Here is a 13,842-nt window from a genome sequence, read left to right as displayed (position 1 = left end):
CTATCTTGTGAAGGCACAGCTACAAACACACTGCACTGACAAACCACAAATACCTGCAGCAGCTAAACCTGCTGTTTCAATTTGCTAAACGTCTTTCTGACACTTGATGGCACAGCACAGACCTCACTGGGTATGGAGGTCAAAAGCACTCGTCAAAGCATCTGGCCGGAAGTGAAATGCTCCATCTATCTGCCCAAAAGAGAAAGTCTACCTGTTTCACAACTGATGTCAGGAAGTGTGTCCCAGCTCTTGCTCAGAGATTTGACCTGGTCACAGTGAATCACAGGGGTGACTCCAAGCCAGAAATGACATGTACAAAGATCAGGCATTTGTGAAGTTTCCATGGTGTAGTGGTTGCCATGTTCGCCTCCTCCGTGAACCGTTCCCAATTCGTTCCTGGATGCTGTCATCGTGCTTTGTCTTATGTTTTTCTCCTCCTTCATGGAACTGGGCCAAAACTCACAGCCCCATCCCCTCATTCCTGATGAAGGATTCATGTTCGAAATGTCGATTCTCCCACTCCTGGGATGCTGCCTGACCGCCTGTGCTTTTCCAGCACCAACGCCTTTTGACTCTGATCTCCAGCATCTGCAGTCCTCACCTTCTCCCTGTGACATCAAGTGGCCGAAAGACATCTTGCAAAAAGAAACAGCAGGTTGAGCTGCTGCAGGTATTTGTAGTTTGTCAGTGCAGTGTGTTTGATTGGAGCTACGCCTTCACAAGATAGGGCTGTGTTTGGGCAGGTTCACAGGCTGTAACAGAGATCTGGTCAATCTTATTTTTATTCAGAGAAAAGCTAATGGTAGACCTGGGAATTGCATCCAGGTCCCAGACAGGGGCAGCAGAGAGTCAGATAACTGCAAGTTCACAGAGAGTGAACTCTTGGAGAGCAGTTGCGGATGCTCTCTCCTGACCTTACAAGGGAATGGATGAGGTTGGTGATGGTTCATGAGATGGGGGTGTCGCCTGGTGAGGCCAGAGGGTGTTACCCGTCCCTAATTGCCCCTTGAACTGAGTGGCTTGCTGGCGACACAGAGTTATGTAGACTCAGGCTCTGAGAGTCACTCTCTCTCTCTACATCTCTTTCTCTCTGTGGATCTGTGTCTGCAGTGAGTGCAAGGGAAAAAAGTAATTGCCAATTCCCCCCACAGTAGTAGGCGGAAAGGCGGGAGCGAGGCCCGGCCAGCTCCGTTGGTGAAGCATGAGAATCTAAATCTCAGGGTCGTGGGTTCGAGCCCCACGTTGGGCGATGGGCTCCAATTTTAAAACACACACACATTCCCGAACAACAGCTCTCTCCCATTTGGATGAGCCCTGATCTTTCACTGCTCTGAGTCAATCAGGAGGCTCAATACTCTCGGGTTCCTGGTGAAGGGCATCTGCCCGAAACGTCGACTCTCCTGCTCCTCGGATGCTGCCTGACCTGCTGTGCTTTTCCAGCACCACACACTTCCACTCTGATCTCCAGCATCTGCAGTCCTCACTTTTCCCTAATTGCTAGCTGCAGTCTGATGGAGTGCAGCGACACACAGACTCTCTCTCTCTCTACAGCCGCTCACTTCACTGAGAGCTCCATTACCCAGTGCTGCTGCCTTTCCCACCGACACTGCGGGAGGATGAAGGCTGCACTCACTCACAGACACAAACTGTAACCTGCGGCTCTGTAAACCCGCCAGGGGCAGGGGAAGCGAGTCTGACTCCCCAGCAGCAGGTGCCTTGGTGGGTTGGGGGTCAGTTTTATCACAAGCTCACACTCCAGTTCGTTTATGAGTTGACAAAAAATTAAACGCACACAATCAGGAGTGAGACAAAAATCGCCAGTTCAAAGACAAACTGCAGCTTAAAATCAGCACCTGAGACCGCTCGGCCAGTCTGACACATACTAACCCCAACCCATTCCGTGTTCAATCTTCACACGAAGGCTCAGTCCAGTCAGTGTATGCACACACCTCTCTGTTCACACAGACTTCTATCAAACTCTCTCACTCACCCACATTCCAGCCTATTACTTTGTCTGCCCCTCTCCGGTACAAATATACTCAAACAATGATGCTTTGTTCCCCCTCCGTCCTGAAGGACCCAGTCTCGCCAATCAAATCTTGCAGCAGGGCTCAGTGAGACTTGAGCAATATGCTTTTCACAGCCCGGCCACTAGGGGGGCCCTCAACTATGACATTGAACTGGGCATCACACTTCATCTCTCTCTCTCTCTCTCTCTCTCTCTCTCTCTCTCTCACACACACACACACACACACACACAGAGTCTCTCTCTCACACACACACACAGACTCATAACTATGTCTCTGGTGGTGAAGTCTGACTGTAGGTGACAGAAATGGTGGAGGCATTGTATTCAGAGATTGGTGAGGTGGAAGGTGAGCACAAGGGGGTTTCTATCCTTGTTGCGGTTGGAGAGGTGGGGTTCAAGGGCAGAGGTGTGGGAAGTGGAGCAGTTGTACTGGAGGGCATCATTGACCTCCTCGGAGGGAAAATTATGGTCCTTGAAGTAGCAGGTCATCTGGAATGTTCTGGAGTGGAATTGATTCTTCTGGGAGCAGATGCGGTGGAGGCAGAGAAATTGGGACTGATGGGTTGCAGTTTTACAGGAGGCGCGGTGGGAGTTGGTGGGTTTGAAGTGGATGTCCACTTTGTGTCAGTCACAGGATATGGAGATGGAGAGGTCCAGGAAGTGGAGGAAGGTGTCTGAGATAGGGGTATTTGGAAGCAATGACTTTTGACACAGACAGACTCTAATCTCACACCTTCAATGCATTGTCTGAGCTGAGAATTCACCTTTATGTGTGTGTATATATATATATATATATATAAAACCTTGTCATCTCGAGAATGTGAGTTCAAAAAAGTTCTGGGATTTAGATATTACTGACCCGAAACCTGCAACCCTCTCTGAATGATGAAAGACTTAATACCAATCTAAGTTTGTTCAATATATTCTTTCAGTTGCATGACACTGTGATCTTTTGCTGTAAATTCGGTTTCTTACGATCCTGCTCCACAGCTCCCTGATGAAGGAGCAGAACTCAACAGCCATTGCTTCCAAATAAACCTGTTGGACTATATCCTGGTGTTGTGAGAATTTTAATTCTATCTTGTGAAGGCACAGCTACAAACACACTGCACTGACAAACCATAAATACCTGCAGCAGCTAAACCTGCTGTTTCAATTTGCTAAATGTCTTTCTGACACTTGATGGCACAGTCCAGACCTCACTGGGTATGGAGGTCAAAAGCACTCGTCAAAGCATCTGGCCGGAAGTGAAATGCTACATCTATCTGCTCAAAAGAGGAAAGTCTACCTCTTTCACAGCTGAAGTCAGGAGGTGTGTCCCAGCTCTTGCTCAGAGATTTGATCTGTTCGCAGTGAATCACAGGGGTGCCTCCAAGTCGGAAGGGGCATGTACGAAGCTGAAGCAGTCGTGAAGTTTACTCACGGTTATCACGTTTGCCGCACGCGCGACAGGTCCGCAATTCGATCCTGGGTGGGAACATCGCGTTTTATCTTACGTGTTTCCCCTCCTTCATGGAAGTGGGCCAAATCTCACAGCCCCAACCCCCTCTTTCCTGATGAAGGGTTCATGTTCGAAATGTCGATTTTCTCACTGCCTGACCTCCTGTGCTTTTCCAGCACCACGCCTTTTGACTCTGATCTCCAGCATCTGCAGTCCTCACTTTCTCCCTGTGTCATCAAGGGGCCGAAAGACATCTTGCAAAAATAAACAGCAGGTTGAGCTGCTGCATGTATTTGTGGTTTGTCAGTGCAGTGTGTTTGATTGCAGCTATACCTTAACAAGATAAGGCCGTGTTTGGACAGGTTCACAGGTTGTACCAGACTGAGATCTGGTCAATCGTTTTTTTATTCAGAGAAAAGCTAATGGTAGATCTGGGATTTGTACCCAGTTCCCAGACAAGGGCAGCAGAGAGTCAGATAACTGCAAGTTCACAGAGAGTCGACTCTTGGAGAGCAGTTGCGGATGCTGTCTCCTGACCTGACAAGGGAATGGATGAGGTTGATGATGGTTCATGAGATGGGGGGGTCGCCTGGTGAGGCCAGAGGGTTTTACCAGTCCCTAATTGCCCCTTGAACTGAGTGGCTTGCTGGCGACACAGAGCTATGTAGACTCACTCTCTCTCTCTCTCTTCATCTCTTTCTCTCTGTGGATCTGTGTTTGCAGTGAGTGCATGGGAAAACATGTAATTGCCCATTCCCCCCACAGCAGTAGAAGGAAATGCGTTCGCGTGGTCCGGCTCGCTCAGTCTGTGGGGCATGAGACTCTTAATCTCAGGGTCGTGGGTTCGAGCCCCGCGATGGGCGCCCTTTTTAAAACACACGCACACATTCCCGAACAACAGCTCTCTCCCATTTGTCCGCGCCCTGATCTTTCACTGCTCTGAGTCAATCAGGAGGCTCAATACTCTCGGGTTCCTGGTGAAGGGCTTTTGCCCGAAACGTCGATTCTCCTGCTCCTCGGACGCTGCCTGACCTGCTGTGCTTTTCCAGCATCACACTCATCCATTCTGATCTCCAGCATCTGCAGTCCTCACTTTCTCCTCATTTCTCCCTGCAGTCTGATGGAGTGCAGCGACACACAGACTCTCTCTCTCTCTCTGCAGCCGCTCGCTTCACTGAGAGCTCCATTACCCAGTGCTGCTGCCTTTCCCATCGACACTGGGGGAGGTTCAGAACCGTACACACAGAGGCTGCACTCACTCACAAATAGTAACCTGCGTCTCTGTAAAAAGCGAGGATGCATCCCCAGCAGCAGGTGCCTTGGGGGGTGGGTTGGGGGTCAGTTTTATCACAAGTTCACACTCCAGTTCGTTTATGAGTTGACAAAAAAATTAAACCCACACAATCTGGAGTGAGACAAAAACCGTCAGTTCAAAGACAAGCTACAGCTTAAATCAGCACCTGAGACCGCTCGGCCAGCCTGACGCATACTAACCCCACCCCATTTCGTGCTTAATCTTCACATGAAGGCTCAGTGCAGTCAGTGTCTGCACACACCTCTCTGTTCACACAGACTTCTATCAAACTCTCTCACTCACCCACATTCCAGCCTGTTGCTTAGTCACCGTAACCCCCCCCCCCCACCTTGTGTACAAATGTAATCAAAAAATGATGCTTTATTCCCACCTCTGGACTGGAGGACCCGTCTCGCCAATCAAATCTTGCAGCGGGGGTCCGGGAGACTTGAGCAATGTGCTTTTCACAGCCCGGCCACGAGGGGTCCCTACACTATTACATTGAACTGGGACCCACTCTTTCTCTCTCTCTCTCACACACACACACACACACACACACACACAGCGTCTCTCACACACACACAGTCTCACACACACACACACACACACACAGTCTCACACACACAGTCACCAGATTTGACCTGGTCACAGTGAATCACAGGGGTGACTCCAAGCCAGAAATGACATGTATAAAGATCAGGCATTTGCGAAGTTTCCATGGTGTAGTGGTTGTCATGTTCGCCTCCTCCGTGTACAGTTCCCAATTCGGTCCTGGATGCTGTCATCGTGCTTTATCTTATGTTTTTCCCCTCCTTCATGGAAGTGGGCCAAATCTCACAGCCCCATCCCCTCTTCCCTGATGAAGGGTTCATGTTCGAAATGTCGATTCTCCCACTCCTGGGATGCTGCCTGACCGCCTGTGCTTTTCCAGCACCACGCCTTTTGACTCTGATCTCCAGCATCTGCAGTCCTCACCTTCTCCCTGTGACATCAAGTGTCAGAAAGACATCTTGCAAAAAGAAACAGCGGGTTGAGCTGCTGCAGGTATTTGTGGTGTGTCAGTGCAGTGTGTTTGATTGGAGCCAAACCTTCACAAGATAATGTTGTGTTTGGGCAGATTCACAGTTTGTAACAGACTGAGATCTGGTCAATCGTTTTTTTTTATTCAGAGAAAAGTTAATGGTAGACCTGGGATTTGTATCCAGGTCCCAGACAGGGGCAGCAGAGAGTCAGATAACTGCAAGTTCACAGAGAGTGGACTCCTGGAGAGCAGTTGCAGATGCTCTCTCCTGACCTTACAAGGGAATGGATGAGATTGGTGATGGCTCATGGGATGGGGGCATCGCCTGGTGCGGCCAGAGGGTGTTACCCGTCCCTAATTGCCCCTTGAACTGAGTGGCTTGCTGGCGACGCAGAGCTATGTAGACTCAGGCTCTGAGAGTCACTCTCTCTCTCTCTCTGCAGCCGCTCGCTTCACTGAGAGCTCCATTACCCAGTGCTGCTGCCTTTCCCATCGACACTGGGGGAGGGTCTGGGCCGTACACACCAGAGGCTGCACTCTCTCACAGACACAGACTGTAACCTGCGGCTCTGTAAACCCGCCTGGGGCAGGGGAAGCGAGTCTGACTCCCCAGCAGCAGGTGCCTTGGGGGGTGGGGGTCAGTTTTATCACAAGCTCACACTCCAGTTCGTTTATGAGTTGACAAAAAAATTAAACGCACACATTCAGGAGTGAGACAAAAATCGCCAGTTCAAAGACAAGCTGCAGCTTTAATCAGCACTTGAGAACGCTCGGCCAGCCTGACACATACTAACCCCACCCCATTCCGTTGTCAATGTTCACACGAAGGCTCAGTCCAGTCAGTGTCTGCACACCCCTCTCTGTTCACACAGACTTCTATCAAACTCTCTCACTCACCCACATTCCAGCCTGTTACTTTGTCTGCCCCTCTCCGGTACAAATGTACACAAACAATGATGCTTTGTTCCCCCTCTGTCCTGAAGGACCCCGTCTCGCAAATCAAATCTTGCAGCAGGGCTCAGTGAGACTTGAGCAATATGCTTTTCACAGCCTGGCCACTAGGGGGGCCCTACACTATTACATTGAACTGGGCACCACACCTCTCTCACACACACACAGTCTCACACACACACACACAGTGTCTCATACACACACACACACACACACACACAGTCTCATAACTATACCTCTGGTGCTGAAGTCTGACTGTAGGTGGCAGAAATGGTGGAGGATGATGCATTGTATTCAGAGATTGGTGAGGTGGAAGGTGCGGACAAAAGGGTTTCTATCCTTGTTGCAGTTGGAGAGGTGGGGTTCAAGGGCAGAGGTGCGGGAAATGGAGGAGTTGTACCGGAGGGTATTGTTGGCCTCCTGGGAGTGACAATTATGGTCCTTGAAGTAGGAGGTCATCTGGGATGTTCAGGAGTGGACTTGATTCTTCTGGGAGCAGATGCGGTGGAGGCAGAGAAATTGGGACTGATGGGTTGCAGTTTTACAGGAGGCGGGGTGGGAGTTGGTTGGTTTGAAGTGGATGCCCTCTTTGAGTCAGTCACAGGATATGGAGATGGAGATGGAGAGGTCCAGGAAGTGGGAGGAAGGTGTCTGAGATAGGGGTATTTGGAGGCAATGGCTTTTGAATGGCTTTTGATACAGACAGACTCTAACCTCACACCTTCAATGCATTGTCTCAGCTGAGAATTCACCTTTATATGTATATAAAACCTTGCTATCTCAAGAATGAGAGTTCAAACAAGTTCTGGGATTTACATATTACTGACCCGAAACCTGCAACCCTTTCTGAATGATGAAAGACTTAACACCAATCTAAGTTTGTTCAATGTATTCTTTCAGTTGCATGACACTGTGATCTTTTGCTATAAATTCTGTGTCTTATGATCCTGCTCCACAGCTCCCTGATGAAGGAGCAGAACTCAACAGCCATTGCTTGCAAATAAACCTGTTGGACTATATCCTGGTGTTGTGAGAATTTTAATTCTATCTTGTGAAGGCACAGCTACAAACACACTGCACTGACAAACCATAAATACCTGCAGCAGCTAAACCTGCTGTTTCAATTTGCTAAATGTCTTTCTGACACTTGATGGCACAGTCCAGACCTCACTGGGTATGGAGGACAAAAGCACTCGTCAAAGCATCTGGCCGGAAGTGAAATGATCTATCTATCTGCTCAAAAGAGGAAAGTCTACCTCTTTCACAACTGATGTCAGGAGGTGTGTCCCAGCTCTTGCTCAGAGATTTGACCTGTTCACAGTGAATCACAGGGGTGACTCCAAGTCGGAAGGGGTATGTACGAAGCTGAAGCACTGGTGAAGATTCCTCGCGGTTATCACGTTTGCCGCACGCGCGACAGGTCCCCGATTTGATCCTGGGTGGGAACATGGCGTTTTATCTTAAGTGTTTCCCCTCCTTCATGGACCTGGGCCAAATCTCACAGCCCCAACCCCCCTCATTCCTGATGAAGGGTTCATGTTCGAAATGTCGATTCTCCCACTCCTGGGATGCTGCCTGACCGCCTGTGCTTTTCCAGCACCACGCCTTTTGTCTCTGATCTCCAGCATCTGCAGTCCTCACTTTCTCCCTGTGTCATCAAGGGGCCGAAAGACATCTTGCAAATAGAAACAGCAGGTTGAGCTGCTGCAGGTATTTGTGGTTTGTCAGTGAAATGTGTTTGATTGGAGCTACTCCTTCACAAGATAAGGCCGTGTTTGGGCAGGTTCACTGGTTGTACCAGACTGAGATCTGGTCAATCGTTATTTTATTCAGAGAAAAGCTAATGGTAGATCTGGGATTTGTATCCAGGTCCCAGACAAGGGCAGCAGAGAGTCAGATAACTGCAAGTTCACAGAGAGTGGACTCCTGGAGAGCAGTTGCGGATGCTCTCTCCTGACCTTACAAGGGAATGGATGAGGTTGATGATGGTTCATGAGATGGGGGGTCGCCTGGTGCGGCCAGAGGGTGTTACCCGTCCCTAATTGCCCCTTGAACTGAGTGGCTTGCTAGCGACACAGAGCTATGTAGACTCAAGCTCTGAAAGTCACTCTCTCTCTCTGCATCTCTTTCTCTCTGTGGATCTGTGTTTGCAGTGAGTACATGGGAAAAAAGGTAATTGCCAATTCCCCCCACAGCAGTAGGAGGAAAGGTGTTGGCGTGGCGCGGCCAACGGTTGGCGTGGCCCGGCTAGCTCAGTCGGTAGAGCCTGACACTCTTAATCTCAGGGTCGTGGGTTCGAGCCCCACGTTGGGCGGTGTGCTCCGCTTTTAACACACACACACTCTCTCCCATTTGGACGCGCCCTGATCTTTCACTGCTCTGAGTCAATCAGGAGGCTCAATACTCTCGGGTTCCTGGTGAAGGGCTTTTGCCCGAAACGTCGATTCTCCTGCTCCTCGGACGCTGCCTGACCTGCTGTGCTTTTCCAGCATCACACTCATCCACTCTGATCTCCAGCATCTGCAGTCCTCACTTTCTCCTCCTTTCTCCCTGCAGTCTGACGGAGTGCAGCGACACACAGACTCTCTCTCTCTGCAGCCGCTCGTTTCACTGAGAGCTCCATTACCCAGTGCTGCTGCCTTTCCCATCGACACTGGGGGAGGGTCAGAACCGTACACACAGAGGCTGCACTCACTCACAGACACAGACTGTAACCTGTGGCTCTGTAAACCCGCCTGGGGCAGGGGAAGCGAGTCTGACTTCCCAGCAGCTGGTGCCTTGGGGGGTGGGGGTGGGTTGGGGGTCAGTTTTATCACAAGCTCACACTCCAATTCGTTTCTGAGTTTACAAAAAATTAAACGCACACAATCAGGAGTGAGACTCAAACCGTCAGTTCAAAGACAAACAGCAGCTTAAATCAGCACCTGAGACCGCTCGGCCAGCCTGACACATACTAACCCCCCCATTTCGTGCTCAATGTTCACGAAAGCTCAGTCCAGTCAGTGTCTGCACACACCTCTCTGTTCACACAGACTTCTATCAAACTCTCTCACTCACCCACATTCCAGCCTGTTGCTTTGTCAGCACCCCCCCCCCCCAACTGTGCACAAATGAACACAAACAATGATGCTTTATTCCCACCTCTGGACTGAAGGACCCCGTCTCGCCAATCAGGGGTCCAGGAGACTTGAGCAATGTGCTTTTTGCAGCCAGGCCACCAAGGGGGCCCTCAACTATTACATTGAACTGGGCATCACACTTCAACTCTCTTTCTCTCTCTCACACACACAGTCTCACACACACACACAGTCTCATTCACACACACAGTTTCTCTCTCACACACACAGTCTCTCACACACAGTCTCATATACACACAGTCTCACAGACACAGTCTCATACACAAACACACAGTCTCATATACACACACACAGTCTCATACACACACACACACACACACACACAGTCTTATATACACACACAGTTACACACACAGTCCACACAGACACTAAGGGGGTTTCTCACTCACTCAGCGCTGCCTTTGCACACCTCCCACCGGCTCATGTTGCTGTCCATTCCCATTTAACCAGCTCCTCAGCGAGAACCCCTCCACCATTCCCCACCAGCATGGACTAAATGGGCAGAATGATCTTCTGAATGAATGCCAAAAGAAGCTGCGTCCCCATTGGGGAGTTCAAACAGCTCATTTGGAGGAGGGTCGAGTTGGATGACAGGATGGGAAAGACACTTTGTTCAAGTCTCCAGGAGCCCTGCTTATATGGAAAATAAAGAGCATGAAATCATGGGAAAGGGTTAAAGTATGTGGAAGTGGAGGAAGGTGTCTGAGATGGTCCACGTGACCCTGAGGCCAGGGTGCAAGGTGTTGGTGAAAAGCACAACAGGTCAGGTGGCATCTGAGGAGCAGGTGAGTCAACATTTCAAGCATTAGCTCTTCATCAGGAATGTAGGGCCCATGGGGTCAGAGAGATAAATGGGAGGGGGAGTGAGGCTTGGGGGAGTAAGGTAGCTGAGAATGCGATAGGTAGATGAAGTGGTAGGTGATGGTGTTAGGCCGGAGCAGTATGTGGAGCAGATAGGTGGGAAGGAAGATGGACATATAGGACAGTTCAAGAGGGCGGTGCCGAATGGAGGGTTGGATCTGGGATTAGGTGGGTGGGAGGGGAGATTTGAAAACTGTTGAAATTGACATTGATTGTGTGTGGTCAGAGCGTCCCAAGGCAGAAGATGAAGCGTTCTTCCTGCAGTCGTTGGGTGGCTGGGATTTAGCAGTGGAGAAGGGCCAGGACTTGCATGTCATTGGCGGAGTGGGAGCGTAGTTGAAGTGGTTGGCCACAGGAAGGCGCAGTTATTTAGTGTGTGTGTCCCACAGATGCTCTCTGGGACATGCCACAAGTTGACATCCTGTCTCCCCAATGTAGAGGAGACCACATCGAGAGCAATGGACACAGCAGATGAGGTGTTTGGATGTGCAGGAAAATCTCTATCAGATGTGGAAGGATCCTTAAAGCCCTTGGATGGAGATGAGTGGGGAGTTGTAGGTGCAGATTCTACACCTCTTGAAGTGGCAAGGGAAGGTGCCGGGAGTAGTGGATGGGTTGATGGGGGGCGTAGACCTAACAAGGAAAGGAATGCTTGGTGCAGAGTGCTGAAAAAGGTAAAGAGGGAACTATATCTCTGGTGGTGAAGTCTGACTGTAGTTGATGGAAATGGTGGAGGATGATGCATTGTATTCAGAGATTGGTGAGGTGGAAGGTGAGGACAAGGGAGTTTCTATCCTTGTTGCAGTTGGAGAGGTGGGGTTCAAGGGCAGAGGTGCGGGCAGTGGAGAAGTTGCACTGAAGGACATCATTGACCTCCTGGGAGGGAAAATTATGGTCCTTGAAGTAAGAGGTCATCTGAAATGTTCTGGAGTGGAATTGATTCTTCTGGGAGCAGATGCGGTGGAGGCAGAGAAATTGGGACTGATGGATTGCACTTTTACAGGAGGCGGGGTGGGAGTTGGTTGGTTTGAAGTGGATGCCCGCTTTGTGTAAGTCACAGGAAATGGAGATGGAGAGGTCCAGGAAGTGGAGGAAGGTATCTGAGATAGGGGTATTTGGAAGCAATGGCTTTTGAATGGTTTTTGTTACAGACAGACTCTAACTTCACACCTTCAATGCATTGTCTGAGCTGAAAATTCATCTTTATATGTATATAAAACCTTGCTATGTCGAGAATGTGAGTTCAAAGAAGTTCTGGGATTTACATATTACTGACCCGAAACCTGCAACCCTTTCTCAATGATGAAAGACTTAACAACAATCTAGGTGTGTTCAATATATTTTTTCAGTTGCATGACACTGTGATCTTTTGCTATAAATTCTGTGTCTTATGATCCTGCTCCACAGCGCCCTGATGAAGGAGCAGAACTCAACAGCCATTGCTTGCAAATAAACCTGTTGGACTACATCCTGGTGTTGTGAGATTTTTAACTCTACCTTGTGAAGGCACAGCTACAACCACACTGCACTGACAAACCATAAATACCTGCAGCAGCTAAACCTGCTGTTTCAATTTGCTAAATGTCTTTCTGACACTTGATGACACAGCACAGACCTCACTGGGTATGGAGGTCAAAAGCACTCGTCAAAGCATCTGGCAGGAAGTGAAATGCTCCATCTATCTGCCCAAAAGAGGAAAGTCTACCTCTTTCACAAGTGATGTCAGGAGGTGTGTCCCAGCTCTTGCTCAGAGATTTGACCTGTTCACAGTGAATCACAGGGGTGACTCCAAGCCAGAAATGACATGTACAAAGGTCAGGCACTTGTGAAGCTTCCATCGTGTAGTGGTTGTCACGTTCGCCTCTTCCGTGTACGGTTCCCAATTCGATCCTGGATGCTGTCAACGTGCTTTATCTTATGTTTTTCCCCTCCTTCATGGAAGTGGGCCAAATCTCACAGAGTGACTTGCTGGCGACACAGAGTTGTGTAGACTCAGGCTCTGAGAGTCACTCTCTCTCTCTACATCTCTCTCTCTGTGGATCTGTGTGTTTGCAGTGAGTACATGGGAAAAAGGTAATTGCCAATTCCCCCCACAGCAGTAGAAGGCCATGCATTCGCGTAGCCCGGCTAGCTCAGTCGGTAGAGCATGAGACTCTTAATCTCAGGGTCGTGGGTTCGAGCCCCACGTTGGGCGATTGGCTCACCTTTTAAAACACACACACATTCCCGAACAACAGCTCTCTCCCATTTGGACGCGCCCTGATCTTTCACTGCTCTGAGTCAATCAGGAGGCTCAATACTCTCGGGTTCCTGGTGAAGGGCTTTTGCCCGAAACCCCGATTCTCCTGCTCCTCGGACGCTGCCTGACCTGCTGTGCTTTTCCAGCATCACACTCATCCACTCTGATCTCCAGCATCTGCAGTCCTCACTGGTTGGTGAGGTGGGGTTCAAGGGCAGAGGTCCTGGAAATGGAGGAGTTGTACCGGAGGGTATTGTTGACCTCCTGGGAGTGACTTAACACCAATCTAGGTTTGTTCAATATATTCTTTCAGTTGCATGACACTGTGATCTTTTGCTATAAATTCTGTGTCTTACGATCCTGCTCCACAGCTCCCTGATGAAGGAGCAGAACTCAACAGCCATTGCTTGCAAATAAACCTGTTGGACAATACCCTGGTGTTGTGAGATTTTTAACTCTATCTTGTGAAGGCACAGCTACAAACACACTGCACTGACAAACCATGAATACCTGCAGCAGCTAAACCTGCTGTTTCAATTTGCTAAATGTCTTTCTGACACAGTCCAGACCTCACTGGGTATGGAGGACAATTGCAGTCGTCAAAGCAGCTGGCCGGAAGTGAAATGCTCCGTCTATCTGCTCAAAAGAGAATGTCTACCTCTTTCACAACTGATGTCAGGAGGTGTGTCACAGCTCTTTCTGAGATTTGACCTGTTCACAGTGACTCACAGGGATGCCTCCAAGCCGAAAAGGGCACGTATGAAGCGGCAGTGCTTGTGAAGTTTCTGTTGTTTCCTGGTTATCACATCCGCCTCCGATGCATACTATCCCCGGTTCAATCCTGGGTGCATTCGTTGCGCTTTCTCTCA

The 13,842-nt window shown here is 49.6% G+C and overlaps 2 non-coding genes across 2 annotated transcripts; both read left to right on the top strand.

The window, feature by feature from the left end:
• The first annotated feature begins 8,977 nt into the window (after positions 1–8,977).
• trnak-cuu (transfer RNA lysine (anticodon CUU)) lies at positions 8,978–9,050 on the top strand. The gene has a single exon. It is a non-coding gene; the product is annotated as a tRNA-Lys (tRNA).
• A 3,805-nt stretch (positions 9,051–12,855) lies between these two features.
• On the top strand, positions 12,856–12,928 carry trnak-cuu (transfer RNA lysine (anticodon CUU)). The gene has a single exon. It is a non-coding gene; the product is annotated as a tRNA-Lys (tRNA).
• The last annotated feature ends 914 nt before the right edge of the window (positions 12,929–13,842 follow it).

Source organism: Hemiscyllium ocellatum, unplaced genomic scaffold, assembly GCF_020745735.1.
Source record: "Hemiscyllium ocellatum isolate sHemOce1 unplaced genomic scaffold, sHemOce1.pat.X.cur. scaffold_898_pat_ctg1, whole genome shotgun sequence".
NCBI lineage: Eukaryota > Metazoa > Chordata > Chondrichthyes > Orectolobiformes > Hemiscylliidae > Hemiscyllium > Hemiscyllium ocellatum.
Note: the sequence above shows the minus strand (reverse complement) of the source record. Positions and strands in the feature narration are given on the sequence as shown.